The sequence below is a fragment of the Pseudopipra pipra genome, chromosome 15, assembly GCF_036250125.1.
Source record: "Pseudopipra pipra isolate bDixPip1 chromosome 15, bDixPip1.hap1, whole genome shotgun sequence".
Taxonomy (NCBI): domain Eukaryota; kingdom Metazoa; phylum Chordata; class Aves; order Passeriformes; family Pipridae; genus Pseudopipra; species Pseudopipra pipra.
Window position 1 is genome coordinate 7993327 of NC_087563.1, and position 13161 is coordinate 8006487.

Below are 13161 nucleotides of genomic sequence, written 5' to 3' on the forward strand. Positions count from 1 at the left end.
CTGCCTCCAGACCCCATTTTGGTGCCTCTTCCACACACACAGCCTCTAGCGCCCAGCCTCAGCTCAATGGCACACACAGGGAGGCCAAACCCCACTTTCCCAAATCCCAAAACCTAATTTGTATCATGGAAAGTATACAAACACACACACCCAACGAACCAGGGAAAAACCCAGAACTGCTCAGATGTGCTAAAGTTCAAGAAAAACTGAACAACCTGTCCAAGATGCCCCAAGACTGCAGATCCAGGAGGATGAGCTCCTGCCCAGCCTTTCCGTGCAGCCACGGGAGCGCCCGGCACTGCTGCCGGCCGAGGCATCCCCGTATGCCTCCCTTCAAACACTCAACGTGGCTCCATACGGGAACACGTTTGCCAGAGGCACAGAGAACCCTTTGTGGGCTGAATGGCACCATTGACCGGGCTCAAATAGCAGATCAGATTTGAGTAACACGCTGAAGACATGAATTATTTCCATGGTATTTTAAGAGATAAAGGTTCTGCGCTTCACGAAAAACAAAGTTCTCCTTTGGAAAGGACTGCCTGGCTGCACAGTTAAAATTATCCCCTGCTGCCCACCAGCCCAGCACCCGGCCACGTCAGCGTGCCACCCTCAAATCAATAATGTTTGGAGTTATCTTGGGAGCTTTGCCAGGCCAGGACATTTGTGCAAAGCTTCCCAATATTCCTGATGAAAGGCACTGAAGATCCAAAGGAAATGAAGCCAGAAGGACTGTCAGGTCCTGAGCTGCCAGTCCTGCATGTCCAGTGTGACATCCTGCAGTGGGACCGGGGCTGCGGCAGCACAGAGGTGAGAAGCTGTTCCCTTTGGCTGATGCTGCTACAGCCACTCTTCCATTTCCCCACGATTTGAGGAAGCTGATGGTCAGTCAGAGCCCTCGCCCTTCTGCCCCACTTCACCCTGCACCAGCCCTGGACTTCCTCAGGCTCTGGAGCCCCAAGCCCAGTGCTGAGCCTGCTCTGCCTCAGACACCCAGAGCAAAGGTCTCACTGCTTCTCTCCATCCTTCCTGTTCATCTTTTCTTAGCACTTGTCCATCACTTCCTATTGCAACAAAGCCCCAGCAGCCACTTTCGTGACTCAGATCCTTATCTCACAGCGGCAGAGACGCTGCAGAAGCCCAGCTCATGCAAACAGCTCTGCCTTTCCCCACTCACAGTGTCACCAGGATTGTGACACTGGTGGGAGAGAAACTGGCCCAGGCAGCAGGGACAGGTTAACAAAATGAAGTGTCCCTGACCACTGCCAAGGGTCCCACCTGAAGGGACCCTTACTTCAGCACTGGGCATGTGAACCATCAAACCTCTCTATCCCACAAGGAAAGGAAGACATGGGGAGACTCCCATCTGTCCTGCACGGAAACTCTGGATGATTTTCTCTACTTGCCCAAACAGGATTTTTCAGCAGGAACCACTCCAAAGTGAAGTGCTCTGTTTTGTGCCCAGCAGAGTCTGGCCCTGGCCCAGCTCTGCATTAATCAGGTTATTTTGATGAGCTGCAGCAGCTCTCAGCTCAGGGACATGGGGGAGGGTGGACAGAGGTGATGCCGAGTGGGGATAAAGGACAGCCACGGAAGACAAAATGTCCCAAGAGCTCCTGGTGCAGGTGTTGGGTCGACACAGCACTGCAAGCCAGTCCTGCCTGCAGTCAGGACATGGAGGAACATAAAACCCATAAATGATGCAAACTAACCCCGGAAAGGCTTCCCATTCCTGGAGAGGCTGAGGAGACAGATGTCTGCAGCTGCAGGAAGGCAACAGCGTAACGCAGGTCCTCGCTCCCAGCAAGGAGCAGCCAGACTTGGAGAAACGCAGGAACCTCCCAGAACCCTGCCAGCAACACTGGGAACTGCTACAAGATTCTCAGGATGGCCCTGGAAGATAAGGGGCCTGAAGCCAGGTACTGCCAACCTGGCAGGCAGCTTCCAGGCTGACCATCACTGTGTCGGGAATCAGCACATCGGATCAGCACAGCCACCCTCTGACTGCCCAGCACCAAGTAGAGCCCTCCATGCTCCCTGCCCAGGGGGCCTCCCGGTGCTCTGCATGAACATGGCAACACCCCAGTCCTCCCACAGCCTCCAGAGCATCACTGCCCACAGTTCCCAGTGGATCACAGCCCATCTGCCCCCTCGGACAGGGTAGCATCACCCAGGTGCCACCCCTGCTCTCTTGAACTGGCCCTGGACACGGAGCATTTCATGCACTTAGCAGCAAAACAAAACAAAATGGGATTTCTCCACTTCCCCACCCAACTCCATGTCTGGTACTTTTCCCTGTGCTTATTTTCGTTCACATCCTGGTGTTGTTTTATGACAGAGCCCCCCGTCCCGTCCCAGCCAGCACAGTTTGCCAGGCAGGTGGCCAAGCATCAGAGCAATGGGAGCTCAGGTGGGAGCAGGCAAGGTCTCTGAATAAAATCAAATGTAAATATTCACCACTCCAAGAGAGAGAAGGGATGCATCCAAACAGCAAACATGAGCAACAGCTTAAGTGCCTGGAAAACATCAGGGACATGGAAATGGAAAACTACTGCCCCAGCTGGCATTTCCACGGGCAGCCAACTGCACAAGTGAACAATGTGAGGAAGCAGCAGTGAAAATCCCTGTATCCCAACCAGGGCCAGGGATTTAGGCACAGCACTGGCTCACAGAGAGAGATGGCAGACCTGTGGAGTGCAGCTGTCCCACTGCACTGAGCTGCCTGACCTGCAAACCCCAATCCCTGAACACTATTCCCAAAGCAAGGGGTTTGAATATCACATTTACCCCACACCTGCACGCTGCCCCACTGCTGCTGCTCCAGGCAGGTTGTGTAAATGCCTTCAGCCTTACACCTGCGAGTAAAGTGCCTCCAAAAGCAGGTGGAAATGCCATGTTTTCCTCAGAGTTCCCCATTTCTCCTAGTTCCCTCACTGGGGAGGGCAGCCGAGTCCGTGTTAGTGTAACACTGCCTTGATAACTACAATTTCTCCTCTAAGCCTTTTCCTCACTGTGGCAGGGGAGGTTCAGGCTGGACGTTAGGAAGAATTTCTTCAGGGAAAGGGTGGTCAGGCACTGGAAGGGGCTGCCCAGGGAGGTGGTAGAGTCACCAACCCTGGAGGTGTTCAAGCAATGACTGGACGTGGCACTCAGTGCTCTGGTCTGGGTGACAAGGTGGTGATGGGCCACAGGTTGGAGTTGATCATCTTGGAGGACATTTCCAACCTAAATCATTCTGTAATTCTGTGATTCCTCTCCAAACCCTGGCACAACCTACAGGAAGGCTGCAGATGACTTTACCCTCGTTGCCACAATATTTCATCGACTGGAGCCTGGAATCACATTTCATTAGGACAGAATGCCCTGCCCGAGACAGCTAATCGATTTAGAGGACACTAATCCAGAAGAAATTTGCTCCTGACCGAGGCAATGCCCATTAGCAGAGCAGAAGGCCAGGCGGGGGTCTGGCTGGGAGGGGGGTCCTGGGACGGGGGGGCTATGGCAGAGCCCCCCACCAGGCATCATGCAGGGCAGGAGCAGATGCCTCATGCACTGCCCCGCATTTGGATTAGTCTGTTATTAAACCTAATTAGTTAAATAGGTGGGCCACAGGGAGCCAGCTTGATTTCTCAAGGGGCAGGCACCAAAGCATAGGGGTCCCTAGGGGACAGTGGGTCAAAGGACCCCCATGGTCCAGGTGGGGAGGGGACCCACACCCTGTCCCTGCAGGCAGGACAGGACATCCCAGCACATCCCAGTTGGCCCATAGTGTGCAGCAGTGCATCCCTTCTCTCGGGTCCCCATCCCAGGGGCTGTGCCCACAGCCAAGGCAGGGAAATGGGGTCAGCTCCCAGCCCCTCCAGAAGCGGTTCTGCACAACCAGCTTCCTTCTCCTCCCAAGGAGGCTGCGGAAATCCTTTTGTCTCCAGTGCTCCACCACGTCAGCTGTAAGAACAGGAAAAATCCCACCGTGCTCACAGGAACATCACTGGCAAGTGAGTCAATTTTTCCTGCTCTGGCAGGAAAAAAAATGTAAATTAAAATCTCCAACGGAGCCTAGGGAGGCACGCAGGGTGAGAACAGGGATGCACAGCCCAGAGTGCATTACAGAATCATGGAATAGTTCAGGTTGGAAAAGCCCTCTAAGTCCTCAAATCCAGTCATTTCCCCCAACACAGCCAAGGTCACCACTGACCATGTTCCCAAGTGCCACATCCATACATCTTTTAAATCCCTCCAGGGATGGTGACTCCACCACTGCCCTGGGTAGCCTGTTCCAGTGCCTGATCACTCTTTCTGGGAAGGAATCACTGCCTTTAACCTGGGCTTTCTCACGGAATTCACGGGAGAGACACCCAACGCTCTCCTCTGCAATGGCTGGATTTTTTTGTGAAACATTGCTAAGCAACCAGCGCTCAGTGAGGGCATCACTGTGGACAGACGCTGTTTCAGCTAGAAAAAGAATATAAAAACAGCAAAGGGACGCTGTGGCAGGCAGCATTACGGAAAAGGCACATGCCAGCTCATTTTACAGGTCACTCAGCTGATGCAGAGAACCCTTCACACTTCCATCGTTGTTATGGATAACGGAATAGCAGAACAGTTTGGGTTGGAAGGGACCTTAAAGCTCGTCTCATTCTACCCCCCTGCCATGGGCAGTGATACTTTCCACTAGACCAGGTTGCTCCAAGCCCTGCCTGAGGGTCTAAACTGCAGGAAAGGCTGAGGAAGCAGCACCCAGGCCCTTTGCTGGCCCCCAGTCCCCACGCTGGCACAGGCAGCCCCGGCCCCCACATGGCATGGCTGTGCCCGCCGCTCCACGTGTGGGAGCCAGATGGTCCGGAGGCTGGTGTGCTTCCCACAAACTCCAGCTAGAAACCATCTTGGCATCACCGCAGAGACATCCTCTTCCCTCTCGGTGCCACAGTCCCCACACCACAGAGCATCCTGCGGCTACCATCCCTCCCCAGCGTACATCCTGCACCCCAGACATGCCATGACTCCCCAGCTCCCATCAGCAGGTCGGAGCGGAGGCAGAGCAGCGCAATTCCCAGTTTCTCCAAGCCACACCTGGGACCATCCTTGCTAATTAGAGCTTGGGTGATGCCCTAAAGATCCCACCTCGTCAGGAGCCCACAAGCCCAGGTTCACCAGCCGCTTGCACAGAGCGGGTGGAGCCACCTTTGGCGCAGGGAGCACGCCAGGAAAACAGGCAAAACAGCCTCGTCTCCGCCGGCCGCGGTGACAGCCGCTCTCGTGCCCGGGGGAGGAGGAGGATGATTCACGCTGAAGTGAACAAGCTGTGCGGGTTTTGGTACGAGCTCCCCCTCGCTTTGCCTCCCCTCCCACCCACCTCGGTCACGCTACAGCTACTCATCACACCGCAGCTGAACCCAGATCCTTCAAAGTGATGGATAAAAAAAGGCCGAACCCGGCGATGGATCCCTGGAGCAGCCCATCCTCCTGCTGTCCCACTGCTGATGAATGGTGCAGAAGGGGCCCAGAACACCCCAAATCAGAACCACAGCACAGGCAGAGTTTGCTTGGCCACACTGCCGCTGCCTCTCAGACAGGGTGGGGGGACTGAAGCCCCTCTGCTGAGATGGAGGGATGCCAACCCCTGAGCACCCCTGCCCTGTTTTGTGCAGGGATGCTGCCTGGCCATGGCAAGCCCATGCCTCGTCATGGGGTTCAGGAAGAAGCGAGAAGCACACAACAATTTTTAGGGTGCCTGTGCAGAGAGGGTGAAATCAAAGGAGTTGATGGTCCCACTCTGCCAGCCAGGAAGGGGGCCGGCAGCACAGCAAGGGCAGACATTCCATCCCAGCTAAGGGCTCCTGTGGGCTGGGATCAGCCAGGAAAGCACCACGTGTGCCAACCTGCAGAAAGCACAGGGACACACAGAGCCGGCACCGCCGCTGCCTCCCACCCTCCCCGCAGCAACCATGGGAACGGCATTTCCTCACATGGATTCCCAACGTCACTGTGAGCTGCTACCCTCAAAGGAAAGAAAAAGAAAGGAAATCTAAAGAGCCCACTGCTTCCAGCCCATGTCCAGGGCACACAGGTGATGCCATGCACGCTGCGTGTACCTCTCAGTCTGGCAGCATTGCAGGGAGAACAAATGGAGACAGAAGATGCAGCTGTAATGGCACACCCACAGCCTTGGAAAAACAGTCTCTTGACCCAAATCAGGCAAATCTGCTCCACGCTGGAAGTGTGAGCAGGATGCAGCAGGTACTTGGCTCCTGGTGCTGGAGGAACACTGGGACATCCAACCTGCCCCTTCGCATGCCCTTCCCCAGGACCATCCACCTCCAGCTCAGATTCACTCCCTGGACACTGGGGTGTGACATAAGGCTACAACAGCTCTGGCACTGCGGCAGTTCCAGCCCATGCCTCTCGGAGCTGCTGTTTATTCCAGTCCATCCCCCTCCAGCCCAAAAGGCTGGGTTAAACCCAGCATGGGACACACTCTCGGTGCAGGTGCCATGGCCAGGTAGCAGCACATACGGAGCCTGCAGCTTCTCCGGGCTCCATCACCACACCAGCATATCAAGACATGTGCCCAGAGGTGCTCCGTGGCACACTCCCAATTAAGGAGATCTCCCAGCCCTGTTAATGAGCCTTCTGTCAGCATAATTTAAAAGATGTAATCACGACACAGCCTCTCCTGCACACCCAAACCCTTTTGCTCACCAGCTTCCCTCTCTAGCACTGCCAAGAGGCCGAATCTGGCTCCAGCTCAGCAGCTCATGGCATCTGTTTGGTGGCTACCACAGTATTCAAGAAGTCCACCCCAACTGGGAGCTTGGCTCCTACCATCAGTTCCCAAACTGAGGGGTCATGGCTGGGGCAGGAGTACCCCTGGGAGATGGGCAAATGGTCCCTAGGGCTGCTGTGAGGAACCTCCAGCACGGATCACAACCACAGCAGCGCACATGGGTGAGCCACTGCAGCACCCAGGCAGGGCAAGTTTCCCTCTCAGGCAGAGCCAGGTAGGATAAGCATGCAGCCCGCTGGAGCCAGCACTGCTAGCACCACAATCCCTCCAGGGATCACAGTGCAGACCCACCATCACAAAAAAAGAGCATCTCCCAAGCAGGAACACATTCCTGTTGCTAATTTCCACTGGGGAGGAAGAGCAGGAGCTTTCAATTTGTGCTGAAAATTAAGCAGAGTATTATCACCTGTCCTACTCCTCATTTGAATAAAATCCCAGGCAAGCTATTAAAGATGTGGCTGCACAAGCCACACAGGTCATGCAAAGAAGAAGTCCTCCATGCCTTTGGCCCTGCTGGTGCAGGACTGACTGGGCTGTAATCACATCCCTCTCCATGGCCCAAAGTATTCCCTACACCAAATGTTTCCCACAGGAAGGAAGAGGAGAAAATACATCCTGACATCGCGGGGGAGCCATGTTACACCTTGGCTAGGTGAACAAAGCAGGAAAAATCAGCAGCAAATCATTTTACCAATCAAACCCCAAACCCACGTGCTTTCCCCCAGACCAGCCCTGTGGTTTGCTCACCTGGCCAAGGTGGGGGGAAAACCAAGGGGGGCCTGGCTGTGACCCACCACACTGGGGGTGCAGGCAGGGACTCCAAACCCTTCTGAGCACAGGGCAAGCTCTTTGGGCAACACTGGCTCCCACTATCCAGGAAGGGACTCGAGTCTCTTCCCACATGGACGCTCCGGGAAATCCTCCTGTGCCGCAAGGCAGCAATTCCCCAGCTCTGAGAAGATGCCGCAGGTGACTCACCTTGGCCACCCCACACCCAATGTTGCTTGTGGGTGGCTGGCACCAAGCACTCAATGGCAGCAGCCAAACATCAATTCTCACAGCACAACTGGAGCAGAACCGAGTGCCAGCGGTCACAGCAACCCAGCAGGGGGGTTACTTTTGCACAACACTCCTTTTCCTCCAAACATGAGCCTGCAAAGTCCAGGGCTCTCCTGGCCAGCAGCACAGCTCTGAGCACTCATGTTTGCACCTGTACAAACAGGGGGCTGTTCCTGGGAAGGCCAGACCTAAACCTCTGAACCTCGATCACTCCACTCCTCTGTGCAAACATGGTGGGAAGGTTTGGGCTTCGGGGACCAGAAGGGCAAAAAGGATGAAAATAACCCACGATGGGCTTTGGGTTCCTCCTCCCCAGCACCAATGGGGCACAAGGACCAGTCATTTCAGATGGAACTGGATTACAAAGCAGCACAAGACAGGACATGTCCCCCAATACATTCGAGGGCTTTTCCCCTTCAGAGCCACACAAGGGCATTTTGAGTGCACGGCACTCTGTTACAGTCTACCTGCCCTCTGCCCACTTGAGTCAAGGCTCCCCCAGACCCACTCGCCAGGGAGACCAAGTGTGCTGAGCCAGGGGCCATGCAGAGCAGGAAGGGAGAGGCAGTGACAGTGGCAAACTGGGCAACTGAAGGTATCGGCCAGTCTGAAACATTTCCTTATCACCCGCCTAAGCCTTGTTTGTGTCAAAAGGGAACTAAGTAAACACTGGGCAAAAGTTTCACTTTCGTTTCCAGGCTGTTGCACAATCAGTGCCAGCACCATTCACTGCTGCCCCACAGCCATGGGCACAGCTCTGAGTACAGCATTGCCACCCCACAGCCACGGGCACAGACATTTTATAAAGGGTTGATTTCACCAAGATGCTGCTGAGATGTGGAACAGAACCCGTGTGCAAGAACATCCCAGAGCCCAGCACACCAACAGCACCACCAGGAACTGCCCCACTTCACATCTTAAGCTGCACGGCAACCCCGGAACTGGATTTGTCTCAGGAAAAACCCCACAGCTGCAGCAAAAGCCCTGCTGGCATCACCCCTGGCAGCACAGGCCACCACCACCACCCTGGTACGGTGCAGGCACACAGGGGTCATCCCAGGGGGCAACTCATTAAAATCACACCTTGCAGGCACAGCAGGGCGACCACACTTCTCAGTCAGCCACATGCACCAGTTGGAAACCTCAGCCGGGAGCAGGGGCAAACCCCAGCTGCTCACTGCAGCCAGCATGGGACAGGCTGGTGGAAGGCAGAGCTGGCATGAGACCTGTGAGACGGTACCACAGTATCTGCCCTGGGAAGCCAGTGGGGCCAGGGAAGCCAGTGGGGCCAGGGAAGCCCCAGGCCGCTGCAGGATCGAGGTCCACCCCAGCATCATCCCCTTCCCGCATCCCCCTTCGGTCCTGCCCTTCCTCACTGCCAGCCACAGCTCTGTGGTGACCCAGACAAAAAACAGCCAAAGGAAAAGTGATCCAAAACACCAAACCAGCCCAACTTTGCCTTTCGGGGCACAGGCACCTCCGTCCTTCCCATAGGAACCCAAGGCATGGTACAGCCCCTCAGGGTCCAGCCCTTGTGCTCCTTGTGGGGAGAGGGTTCACAGAGCCGGCCCCATCCCAGCCCCACCACATAAATGAAATTGCAGCCTCTGCCATGGGAGCGCGGCAGCAGCCGGGGCGTGGACGGGTTCAGTGGCTTCAAATTAGTGCCTGGGAGTTGGAAGAAGCAAAACAAACCAGCAGAAACGTGGCAGGGCACCGGGCTGTGCCCAGTGCCTGAAGGGGGTGACAGCCCCATCGCCACGGGGACATGGCGCCTGGCAGGACAGGGAGACAGGGAGGAGGAGAGTGCCCAGCTCAGCCCCTCGACAAGGTGTGGGGGAGGCGATGGCTGGCAGCCACCTGCACCCCCACTCCTCCATCTTTACATGTGCTGCTTGTCTTCCAAAGCAAGCTGCAGACATCTCTGCACCACCATCTGGGCACCTGGACTCCATATCCCCCTCCATGGAAGCAAAGGGACTGGGACGAGCTGCTGGCTGGGACACAGCTCCCTGCCTGCCCCTTTCACAAGCACAGGGACACACAAAGGGACAAAATACTTCAGCATCCCTGCTCCCACTGGTCACCACAGATTCTTCACTAGAGAACGAGTTTCACGGCACCCAGGTTTCGAGTTCATTATTTATGTCACACTCGAAATCTTTGCATCTGCAAAACTTTCTGAATAATTTATGGTGGTGGATCAGGGAGGAAGAGGGACACGTTTTGCTGAAAACCAGGTCACTCCAAATACCAGCCAAGCAGCGAAGGGAGACAATGGAAACGGGTACAGAAACTCACTGGGGAGAAAAAAATCCAACAGCATTTATCTATATACATATACACACACACTCCAGAGATGCCATCGGCATCTGAAGACATTTAGCAAGACTGGCCCTTCAGCAAATGAGGATCATTTTCAACCTTCTAAATTTATTTTTTCTCTAAGGGAAGGATAAAGAGCTGTGAATCAGTCCCATTTCCCTCCATACCTCGTGAAGGGCAAAAGCAGGGCAGAGCAGTCCCTTCACCAAACTCTTACAGAGACACTCTGTAAGAGTTTCTCTGTAAGTGCAGAGACACTCTTACATGCCCTTATCCAGTCTCACCATCCCTGCACACTGGTGTTGGCATGGGAGCTGCAAGGGGCCAAGCAGCAAACAGGAGAACACTCCTGTCCAGCACTGCCGAGGGCTCTTCCCCCCTCCAGCACCTTCTCCCCACCACAGCCTGTCCAAGCCACCCCTTGCTGATACGCAAGGAGTTACGTTCCCATCATGCCCATCTTAAAACAAAGAGGATGTGAAATGTTCAGCAAAGGCAAGAGGAAGGAAAATGAGCAAGGATATTGCCAAGACCTCACGTAACTCTCACTTCAGGCCACCATGCCGTGCCAAGGGCCCAGACACCCTCCAAGCTGCTCGTTCTGAGGGTAGCGTGCTTTGAGCCGGGGGTCTGCTGCTCCCTGGGCCTGCCTGGCTCCACACCCACATGCCACAACGGCTGAGGAGCAGCATGTAGACAAAGACAGTCAGATAAGGCCACCATGCCCAGCAATGGGGAGATGAACAATTTGGAGACACCAAAGAAAAATAAAAGCTGGGTAAGAGATGCAAGATCCAGTCACGGCCAGGAGTGGCCCCAGATACCACCTGTACTGACTGACAGGGGTGACATCCCCAGCCCTGAGCCCTGAGACACCCCCATCCCCAAACACGAGAGCAACACCAAGCAACAGGCAGCAGAGCAGCTCCCTACTCCTGCAGCATCTGCATCCCTGCTGATGGATGCCAGAATGATCCGTAAGGGCTCATAAGACACATCAGACCTTGGACCCAACACACATGGGGAAAGCTGGGACAGATCCTGTCCAGTGCCAGGTCTGCTGAAGCAGTCAGAGGCACCATAGCTCGGAGCAGCCGCTCAGCCAGTGAAGTCGCTCCTACAGCAGCAGAAGGATGTACAGAGTGGCCGAGCATCCAGCCAGGAAGGGAACACCCCTCCCCAGCCTCCCGGGCAATGCCCTGCCCCACACACCCCCAAACCTTCCCCCAAAACACCCTGCAGACCGTGGCACACGCGCAGGGGACGTGTTGCTGATTCACATTCCAGCAGAATCGGTGTTATTCCTGTCCCTGCAGCCTGGGCACCCGTGGAACAACCCCCAGGCCCCGTACAGGAATTAAGGGCTAATCCAGGAACGCATTCAATAGAGGCTACAAAACAATTCAGCCATAAAAACATCCTTATCTCTGGAGGCCGGAGAGCATTCTTCCTGCCCCAGTGCAGCAGCCTGGGGCGCGGGCACGGCCACGGTCGGTGGGACAGGAGCCCACCAACAGCCACGAGCCCACAGGGGCTCACAGCACACTCCAAAATACCTGCACACAGAGTGACTGGGGCAAGGGCACAGCCGGCCCCCTTGGCCAGCACCTGCTAAACATGCCCAGTGACTAAACCCAGAGCCGAGCACCTTTGGGACCCACCAGTTAACTCCTAAAATGTATTTTCAGTGAAGAACAATGCTGTAGGATTTGTTCTGGGATAAAATGAACACTCCAGGCAGGGCCAGGCACTGGCTGCCTTTGGCAAACGCTTCACAGCAGAATGCATCTCAGACCTCCAGAGCCATAAAAGTGATGACAGCTGTCGGATTTGGGGTTTATTTTAACCCAAAATGCCAAGAATTGGTACAATGGGAGTCCATGTAACCCAGATGTTAGCAGCTGCTACTCCAGAGCAGGGGAACTACACCCACAGGGCTTAGTGTGAGATCAGAAGGCAAGGAAGCAGGAATCGGCTCTCCCAGGAATGGACAGGGTGGTGGACTTGGCCAGATCATCACCTGCCTGCAGATCCCAGGCAACACCCCTGCCTCACAGCCCCACAATGACCCTGCTGTGTCCCCGAGGCCAGGCTGGGGCATCGCAGGTGATGCCACAGGGGCTCCATGGCACACGTGTCTGTCCTGTGTCCCTCTGTCTCCCCATGGCACCAACCAGGGCAGGCTGAGCCTGGCGAGGTAACCATGCGCGCTGCCAGCCTGAAACCCCCTGGCTGGGGAAGTGCCCTGTGATTTGGGCCAAATAAACTTAAAAAAAGGAAAAGCCCCAAATAAGCCTGTGGGGGCAATAGCAAGAACAGAGACACAGCTCAAGGAGCAGCCTACCCACCACGGCACCCCAAAGGTACAGCCTACCCCACCATGGCAGGGGGTGGCCATGCAGAGGTGTCCCCAACTGCAGCTGTGGGAACAGGAGCCAGCCCAGCCTGGGTATGAGGGGGAACAAGGATGCTGCCAGCCACAGGTGAGGGTCTCCCCAGCCCTGGAGCCACAGCCTGAATTGCTGCATCCCCCTCCCACCCAGACCCCACCATAGTAGTTTGCAGCTTTGCCCCCCCCACACCATCTACACTTCCCCATTGGGGATAGAGGGGTCAGCCCGGTCAGAGCCACAGTGGGGGCACTGGTCACCCCCCACCCTGAGCATCGAGGGGACGGAGGACAACTGGAGGGGTGGGCACAGCACCAACCCATCACCCAGGCAAACCACTCCCAAAGGATGCCACTGCTGAGGGCCATGGACTGGGAGCTGGCAGACCAGACTACACATGTCCCATGACCACGCACAACCCGGTGGACCAGGACCGGTACCAAACATGTCCCAATGGACTATGGTCATGCACATCCTCATGGACCAGGACCAGAACCATGCACATCCCGAAGGATCCATCCTGATGGACTACACATATGCAGATAGACTAGGACCAGGACTCAGGACCACACATGTCCCCAGCAACCACGGCCAGGCACATCCTGA

General features: G+C 55.6%; 1 protein-coding gene across 3 annotated transcripts in view; it reads right to left on the bottom strand.

Annotated features, from left to right (window-relative positions):
- ARHGAP26 (Rho GTPase activating protein 26) overlaps window positions 1-13161 on the bottom strand; it is a 116368-nt gene that overhangs the window by 102671 nt on the left and 536 nt on the right. The window lies entirely within an intron of this gene.